We start from the raw sequence: 10,000 nt of genomic DNA, 5'->3' as shown, positions 1-10,000 counted from the left end.
CCCACTTAGAATATTTTTGAGTCAGTACAAATCAGTAACCAGCGACACTTAGAATATTTTTGAAGCAGTACAAATCAGTAACCACTGACACTTAGAATATTTTTGAAGCAGTACAAATCAGTAACCAGCGACACTTAGAATATTTTTGAAGCAGTACAAATCAGTAACCAGCGACACTTAGAATATTTTTGGAGCAGTACAAATCAGTAACCAGCGACACTTAGAATATTTTTGAAGCAGTACAAATCAGTAACCAGCGACACTTAGAATATTTTTGGAGCAGTACAAATCAGTAACCAGCGACACTTAGAATATTTTTGAAGCAGTACAAATCAGTAACCACTGACACTTAGAATATTTTTGAAGCAGTACAAATCAGTAACCAGCGACACTTAGAATATTGTTGAAGCAGTACAAATCAGTAACCACTGACACTTAGAATATTTTTGAATCAGTACAAATCAGTAACCAGCGACACTTAGAATATTTTTGAAGCAGTACAAATCAGTAACCACTGACACTTAGAATATTTTTGAAGCAGTACAAATCAGTAACCAGCGACACTTAGAATATTTTTGAAGCAGTACAAATCAGTAACCAGCGACACTTAGAATATTTTTGGAGCAGTACAAATCAGTAACCAGCGACACTTAGAATATTTTTGAAGCAGTACAAATCAGTAACCACTGACACTTAGAATATTTTTGAAGCAGTACAAATCAGTAACCAGCGACACTTAGAATATTTTTGAAGCAGTACAAATCAGTAACCACTGACACTTAGAATATTTTTGAAGCAGTACAAATCAGTAACCGCTGACACTTAGAATATTTTTGAAGCAGTACAAATCAGTAACCAGCGACACTTAGAATATTTTTGGAGCAGTACAAATCAGTAACCACTGACACTTAGAATATTTTTGAAGCAGTACAAATCAGTAACCGGCGACACTTAGAATATTTTTGAAGCAGTACAAATCAGTAACCACTGACACTTAGAATATTTTTGAAGCAGTACAAATCAGTAACCGGCGACACTTAGAATATTTTTGAAGCAGTACAAATCAGTAACCACTGACACTTAGAATATTTTTGAAGCAGTACAAATCAGTAACCGCTGACACTTAGAATATTTTTGAAGCAGTACAAATCAGTAACCAGCGACACTTAGAATATTTTTGGAGCAGTACAAATCAGTAACCAGCCCCACTTAGAATATTTTTGAGTCAGTACAAATCAGTAACCAGCGACACTTAGAATATTTTTGTAGCAGTACAAATCAGTAACCACTGACACTTAGAATATTTTTGAAGCAGTACAAATCAGTAACCAGCGACACTTAGAATATTTTTGAAGCAGTACAAATCAGTAACCAGCGACACTTAGAATATTTTTGGAGCAGTACAAATCAGTAACCAGCGACACTTAGAATATTTTTGAAGCAGTACAAATCAGTAACCAGCGACACTTAGAATATTTTTGGAGCAGTACAAATCAGTAACCAGCGACACTTAGAATATTTTTGAAGCAGTACAAATCAGTAACCACTGACACTTAGAATATTTTTGAAGCAGTACAAATCAGTAACCAGCGACACTTAGAATATTTTTGAAGCAGTACAAATCAGTAACCACTGACACTTAGAATATTTTTGAAGCAGTACAAATCAGTAACCAGCGACACTTAGAATATTTTTGGAGCAGTACAAATCAGTAACCACTGACACTTAGAATATTTTTGAAGCAGTACAAATCAGTAACCAGCGACACTTAGAATATTTTTGAAGCAGTACAAATCAGTAACCACTGACACTTAGAATATTTTTGAAGCAGTACAAATCAGTAACCGCTGACACTTAGAATATTTTTGAAGCAGTACAAATCAGTAACCAGCGACACTTAGAATATTTTTGGAGCAGTACAAATCAGTAACCACTGACACTTAGAATATTTTTGAAGCAGTACAAATCAGTAACCAGCGACACTTAGAATATTTTTGGAGCAGTACAAATCAGTAACCACTGACACTTAGAATATTTTTGAAGCAGTACAAATCAGTAACCAGCGACACTTAGAATATTTTTGAAGCAGTACAAATCAGTAACCACTGACACTTAGAATATTTTTGAAGCAGTACAAATCAGTAACCAGCGACACTTAGAATATTTTTGAAGCAGTACAAATCAGTAACCACTGACACTTAGAATATTTTTGAAGCAGTACAAATCAGTAACCAGCGACACTTAGAATATTTTTGAAGCAGTACAAATCAGTAACCAGCGACACTTAGAATATTTTTGGAGCAGTACAAATCAGTAACCAGCGACACTTAGAATATTTTTGACGCAGTACAAATCAGTAACCACTGACACTTAGAATATTTTTGAAGCAGTACAAATCAGTAACCAGCGACACTTAGAATATTTTTGAAGCAGTACAAATCAGTAACCGCTGACACTTAGAATATTTTTGAAGCAGTACAAATCAGTAACCAGCGACACTTAGAATATTTTTGGAGCATTACAAATCAGTAACCAGCGACACTTAGAATATTTTTGGAGCAGTACAAATCAGTAACCACTGACACTTAGAATATTTTTGAGTCAGTACAAATCAGTAACCAGCGACACTTAGAATATTTTTCAGTCAGTACAAATCAGTAACCAGCGACACTTAGAATATTTTTGAGTCAGTACAAATCAGTAACCAGTGACACTTAGAATATTTTTGGAGCAGTACAAATCAGTAACCAGCGACACTTAGAATATTTTTGAAGCAGTACAAATCAGTAACCAAGTGCATTTTTGAATTGGTTACTGATTTCTCCGTTGAAGTTGGGGCTGCGGTTGGCTTCAGTTAGTGGTGGGGGCTTAATTTTCGCCGAGGGGAGCGTGTCCCGGTAGTGTCTCCGAGGAAGTGGTACCTATTGAAGGGGGTGTTTCTGAATTTGGGCCCTTTTTGAGTGGCATTGCCGGATGGGTTTTGTGTTGAAGGCTTCCAAATCGGGTAGCTCAGCCGGATTTGACCCGGCGGTTCTACCGACTGTCACGCCTTCGAGGGGGGACTGTTGTCTAAGTTCAGGCCGGATTTGGTGAATTTCCTAAGTCGGGAAGTGGTCCCAACGGGTTTGGGAGTGAACCTAACTGCTCATACCAACTTTGAGGCTTTGGGGCCGGGTAGCACAGTCGGATTTGACCCGGCGGTTCTGCCGAATGCCTGGCCTTCGAGGGGGGCCTGCCCTCTGAGTTCAGGCCGAATTTGGTGATTTTCCTAAGTCGGGAAGTGGTCCAAACGGGGATGGGAGTGAACCTGACAGCTCATACCGACTTTGGGGCTTCCAAGCCGGGTAGCTCAACCGGATTTGATCCAGCGGTTCTAGCGACTGCCACGGCTTCGAGGGGGGACTGTTGTCTAAGTTCAGGCCGAATTTGGTGAATTTCCCGAGTCGGGAAGTGGTCCAAACGGGGATGGGAGTGAACCTGACAGCTCTTACCGACATTGAGGCTTCGGGGCCGGGTAGCTCAGTCGGATTTGACCCGGCGATTCTGCCGACTTCCACGCCTTCGAGCGGGGACTCTCCTCTAAGTTCAGGCCGAATTTGGTGAATTTCCTAAGTCGGGAAGTGGTCCAAACGGGGATGGGAGTGAACCTAACTGCTCATACCAACTTTGAGGCTTTGGGGCCGGGTAGCACAGTCGGATTTGACCCGGCGGTTCTGCCGAATGCCTGGCCTTCGAGGGGGGCCTGCCCTCTGAGTTCAGGCCGAATTTGGTGATTTTCCTAAGTCGGGAAGTGGTCCAAACGGGGATGGGAGTGAACCTGACAGCTCATACCGACTTTGGGGCTTCCAAGCCGGGTAGCTCAACCGGATTTGATCCAGCGGTTCTAGCGACTGCCACGGCTTCGAGGGGGGACTGTTGTCTAAGTTCAGGCCGAATTTGGTGAATTTCCCGAGTCGGGAAGTGGTCCAAACGGGGATGGGAGTGAACCTGACAGCTCTTACCGACATTGAGGCTTCGGGGCCGGGTAGCTCAGTCGGATTTGACCCGGCGTTTCTGCCGACTTCCACGCCTTCGAGCGGGGACTCTCCTCTCAGTTCAGGCCGAATTTGGTGAATTTCCTAAGTCGGGAAGTGGTCCAAACGGGGATGGGAGTGAACCTAACTGCTCATACCAACTTTGAGGCTTTGGGGCCGGGTAGCACAGTCGGATTTGACCCGGCGGTTCTGCCGAATGCCTGGCCTTCGAGGGGGGCCTGCCCTCTGAGTTCAGGCCGAATTTGGTGATTTTCCTAAGTCGGGAAGTGGTCCAAACGGGGATGGGAGTGAACCTGACAGCTCATACCGACTTTGGGGCTTCCAAGCCGGGTAGCTCAACCGGATTTGATCCGGCGGTTCTAGCGACTGCCACGGCTTCGAGGGGGGACTGTTGTCTAAGTTCAGGCCGAATTTGGTGAATTTCCCGAGTCGGGAAGTGGTCCAAACGGGGATGGGAGTGAACCTGACAGCTCTTACCGACATTGAGGCTTCGGGGCCGGGTAGCTCAGTCGGATTTGACCCGGCGATTCTGCCGACTTCCACGCCTTCGAGCGGGGACTCTCCTCTAAGTTCAGGCCGAATTTGGTGAATTTCCTAAGTCGGGAAGTGGTCCAAACGGGGATGGGAGTGAACCTGACAGCTCTTACCGACTTTGGGGCTTCCAAGCCGGGTAGCTCAACCGGATTTGAACCGGCGGTTCTAGCGACTGTCACGCCTTCGAGGGGGGACTGTTGTATAAGTTCAGGCCGAATTTGGTGAATTTCCCGAGTCGGGAAGTGGTCCAAACGGGGATGGGAGTGAACCTGACAGCTCTTACCGACTTTGGGGCTTCCAAGCCGGGTAGCTCAACCGGATTTGATCCGGCGGTTCTGCCGACTGTCACGCCTTCGAGGGGGGACTGTTGTATAAGTTCAGGCCGAATTTGGTGAATTTCCCGAGTCGGGAAGTGGTCCAAACGGGGATGGGAGTGAACCTGACAGCTCTTACCGACTTTGAGGCTTCGGGGCCGGGTAGCTCAGCCGGATTTGATCCGGCGGTTCTGCCGACTGTCACGCCTTCGAGGGGGGACTGTCCTCTGAGTTCAGGCCGAATTTGGTGAATTTCCCGAGTCGGGAAGTGGTCCAAACGGGGATGGGAGTGAACCTGACAGCTCATACCGACTTTGAGGCTTCCAAGCCGGGTAGCTCAGCCGGATTTGACCCGGCGATTCTGCCGACTTCCACGCCTTCGAGGGGGGACTGTTGTCTTAGTTCAGGCCGAATTTGGTGCATTTCCCGAGTCGGGAAGTGGTCTCTGTCACAACGGGGGCAAGTGTCTGAAGAGGTAAAGTGAGTAACCAGCACAGCTTAGGGAAGGGTTCCAAAGTTCTCAACAATGTGAATTCGGTTACCAGGAAAGCTTAGGAAAGCTGCCTGACTGTCCCAAACGAATGAACTGCAAAACTTAGGGAACATGCCCGAAGATGCTTAAAAGTGTGAAATCAGTAAGCAGGAAAGCATAGGAAAGTGCCTGAAAGTGCTAAATGAGTAACATGAAAAACGTAGAAAAATGCCCGAAAATGTTTAAAAGTGTGAACTCAGTAACCAGCAAAACTTAGTAAAACGTTGGAAAAGCAGAAATGAGTAACCAGAAAAACTTAGAAAAATGTTTGAAAATGAGAAATGAGTAACCAGAAAAACTTAGAAAAATGTTTGAAAATGAGAAATGAGTAACCAAGAAAACTTAGAAAAATGCCCAAAAAGAAGAAATCAGTAACCAGAAAAACTTAGAAAAATGTTTGAAAATGAGAAATGAGTAACCAGAAAAACTTAGAAAAATGTTTGAAAATGAGAAATGAGTAACCAAGAAAACTTAGAAAAATGCCCAAAAAGAAGAAATCAGTAACCAGAAAAACTTAGAAAAATGTTTGAAAATGAGAAATGAGTAACCAAGAAAACTTAGAAAAATGTTTGAAAATGAGAAATGAGTAACCAAGAAAACTTAGAAAAATGCCCAAAAAGAAGAAATCAGTAACCAGAAAAACTTAGAAAAATGTTTGAAAATGAGAAATGAGTAACCAAGAAAACTTAGAAAAATGCCCAAAAAGAAGAAATCAGTAACCAGAAAAACTTAGAAAAATGTTTGAAAATGAGAAATGAGTAACCAGAAAAACTTAGAAAAATGTTTGAAAATGAGAAATGAGTAACCAAGAAAACTTAGAAAAATGCCCAAAAAGAAGAAATCAGTAACCAGAAAAACTTAGAAAAATGTTTGAAAATGAGAAATGAGTAACCAAGAAAACTTAGAAAAATGCCCGAAAAGAAGAAATCAGTAACCAGAAAAACTTAGAAAAATTTTCGGCCAAGTGTGAAAAATATTCTAAGTGTCAGCGGAGGAAAATGCCGAAGCATCGGGAAAGATTCAAAAACTCATGCCGAACATGAGTTCCGAAGTGCCGGAGGAACTGGGCGAATTGAGCCCGGCGGTTGGCCAGATGTCGTTTTGAGTCTGCAGCCCGAAAACTTTAACTTTGTCTGCCGCGGAAGTCTGGACCGGGAAAAATCCAAACGGTTTTGCCGGGTTCGAGTTCCAGAGCGAAGCAGTCGAATTTGAAATTCAGACCCATTCAGTGCCACTTGACATTGTGACACAGTGAGGTTGGCGGGGTACCCGGAGATTTCTGGGAACACGATTTTTAGAACAAAATGGCGGCGCGGGACCACTTTGAAAGGCATCCGAAAAACGGTTCCGCGGGCAGAGCACTTGAATGACAGGCCTGTGTGCATGCCCAAGAGCTCTCGGAAGTCTAATTTTTGACACTTTGTCAAATTTTCGACAGACTTACCCAACTCTTGCTGCCTGTTCTAAGAATCAGTCAGAGGCCTGTGCGGCGGTCTCTTGACACTTTGGAGGGCGGGCAAACCCCACGTTGACTCCGGCCGTCCCTCCAAAAGGCACTTGCTATTGGGGGAAAGGATTGCAAGTAGCCTGGTTCCCGTGGGAGCGGCCAGGAAGGGTGCAGGCTGGCCCTTGCCTGAGCATTCCCAAAACCCTCTTCCGCTGAGAGCAGACCTCGCACGCCGCACTACCGGCTCTGGGAGTGGTTGGCCGCTATTGTACATAGTCCGGTCCTTCCTCTGCCACCCGGCAAGTGCGATGGCTCTGCCGCCCTGCGGTGCTCGTCACCCAGGTTTGGGGAACACGATACTTAGAACATGTTGGCGGCTCGGGACCTGCAGGCGAAAGGGGCCCCGTGGTGCTGAGCACATCGACCTCGGGTCTCAGTGCAAGCCGGAGAGTTCGCGGAAGTCTTAAAAGATTTTGACATCTGCTCAATTCTTTGACAGGCTTGCCTGACTCTTTCCGTCCGTTCTAAGAATCAGTCGGAGGCCGGGGCGGGGACGGTCTCTTGACACACGGAGGGTTGGCTTCCCTCCTCAGGTGTTTGTGTCGAAAATGAAGGCGAGAGATGCAAGCGTCCTGGTTCCCCTGGGTGCTGCCAGCAAGGGTGCAGGCTGACCCTTGCCTGAGCACTCCCAAAAGCCTCTTAAGCTGAGAGCAGGCGCCGCACTACCGGCTCTGGGAGTCGTTGGCCGCTATTGTACATAGTCCGGTCCTTCCTCTGCCACCCGGCAAGTGCGATGGCTCTGCCTCCCTGCGGTGCTCGTCACCCAGGTTTGGGGAACACGATACTTAGAACATGTTGGCGGCTCGGGACCTGCAGGCGAAGGGGGCCCCGTGGTGCTGAGCACATCGACCTCGCGTCTCAGTGCAAGCCGGAGAGTTCGCGGAAGTCTTAACAGGCTTGCCTGACTCTTTCCGTCCGTTCTAAGAATCAGTCGGAGGCCGGGGCGGGGACGGTCTCTTGACACACGGAGGGTTGGCTTCCCTCCTCAGGCGTTTGTGTCGAAAATGAAGGCGAGAGATGCAAGCGTCCTGGTTCCCCTGGGTGCTGCCAGCAAGGGTGCAGGCTGACCCTTGCCTGAGCACTCCCAAAAGCCTCTTAGGCTGAGAGCAGGCGCCGCACTACCGGCTCTGGGAGTCGTTGGCCGCTATTGTACATAGTCCGGTCCTTCCTCTGCCACCCGGCAAGTGCGATGGCTCTGCCTCCCTGCGGTGCCCGTCACCCAGGTTTGGAGAACACGATACTTAGAACATGTTGGCGGCTCGGGACCTGCAGGCGAAAGGGGCCCCGTGGTGCTGAGCACATCGACCTCGCGTCTCAGTGCAAGCCGGAGAGTTCGCGGAAGTCTTAACAGGCTTGCCTGACTCTTTCCGTCCGTTCTAAGAATCAGTCGGAGGCCGGGGCGGGGACGGTCTCTTGACACACGGAGGGTTGGCTTCCCTCCTCAGGCGTTTGTGTCGAAAATGAAGGCGAGAGATGCAAGCGTCCTGGTTCCCCTGGGTGCTGCCAGCAAGGGTGCAGGCTGACCCTTGCCTGAGCACTCCCAGAAGCCTCTTAGGCTGAGAGCAGACGCCGCACTACCGGCTCTGGGAGTCGTTGGCCGCTATTGTACATAGTCCGGTCCTTCCTCTGCCACCCGGCAAGTGCGATGGCTCTGCCTCCCTGCGGTGCCCGTCACCCAGGTTTGGAGAACACGATACTAAGAACATGTTGGCGGCTCGGGACCTGCAGGCGAAAGGGGCCCCGTGGTGCTTAGCACATCGACCTCGCGTCTCAGTGCAAGCCGGAGAGTTCGCGGAAGTCTAAAGCTTTTGACATTCGCTCAAAGCTTTGACAGGCTTGCCCGACTCTTTCCGTCCGTTCTAAGAATCAGTCAGAGGCTGGTGGGGAGGTCTCTTGACGCAAGGGGAGGGGTGGCGTCCCTCCTCAGGCGCTTGTGTCGAAAATGAAGGCGAGAGATGCAAGCGTCCTGGTTCCCCTGGGTGCTGCCAGCAAGGGTGCAGGCTGACCCTTGCCTGAGCACTCCCAGAAGCCTCTTAGGCTGAGAGCAGACGCCGCACAACCGGCTCTGGGAGTCGTTGGCCGCTATTGTACATAGTCCGGTCCTTCCTCTGCCACCCGGCAAGTGCGATGGCTCTGCCTCCCTGCGGTGCCCGTCACCCAGGATTGGAGAACACGATACTAAGAACATGTTGGCGGCTCGGGACCTGCAGGCGAAAGGGGCCCCGTGGTGCTTAGCACATCGACCTCGCGTCTCAGTGCAAGCCGGAGAGTTCGCGGAAGTCTAAAGCTTTTGACATTCGCTCAAAGCTTTGACAGGCTTGCCCGACTCTTTCCGTCCGTTCTAAGAATCAGTCAGAGGCCGGTGGGGAGGTCTCTTGACGCAAAGGGGAGGGGTGGCGTCCCTCCTCAGGCGCTTGTGTCGAAAAATGAAGGCGAGAGACGCGAGCGGCCTGGTTGCTTTGGGTGCTGCCAGGAAGGATGTGGTCTGACCCTTGCCTGAGCACATCCAAAAGCATGTGATGTTGAGAGCAGACCTCGAGCCCCGCACAACCGGCTCTGGGAGTCGTTGGCCGCTATTGTACATAGTCCGGTCCTTCCTCTGCCACCCGGCAAGTGCGATGGCTCTGTCGCCCTGTGGTGCCCGTCACCCAGGTTTGGGGAACACGATACTAAGAACATGTTGGCGGCTCGGGACCTGCAGGCGAAAGGGGCCCCGTGGTGCTGAGCACATCGACCTCGGGTCTCAGTGCAAGCCAGAGAGTTCGCGGAAGTCTAAAGCTTTTGACATACGCTCAAATCTTTGACAGGCTTGCCCGACTCTTTCCGTCCGTTCTAAGAATCAGTCAGAGGCCGGTGGGGAGGTCTCTTGACGCAAGGGGAGGGGTGGCGTCCCTCCTCAGGCGCTTGTGTCGAAAAATGAAGGCGAGAGACACGAGCGGCCTGGTTGCTTTGGGTGCTGCCAGGAAGGATGTGGTCTGACCCTTGCCTGAGCACTCACAGAAGCATGTGACGTTGAGAGCAGACCTCGAGCCCCGCACGACCGGCTCTGGGAGTGGTTGGCCGCTATGGTACATAGTCC

Source organism: Hemiscyllium ocellatum (assembly GCF_020745735.1).
Source record: "Hemiscyllium ocellatum isolate sHemOce1 chromosome 15 unlocalized genomic scaffold, sHemOce1.pat.X.cur. SUPER_15_unloc_10, whole genome shotgun sequence".
NCBI classification, from domain to species: Eukaryota; Metazoa; Chordata; class Chondrichthyes; order Orectolobiformes; family Hemiscylliidae; genus Hemiscyllium; species Hemiscyllium ocellatum.
The sequence above is the reverse complement of the archived record's forward strand: the minus strand, read 5'-3'. Positions refer to the sequence as shown.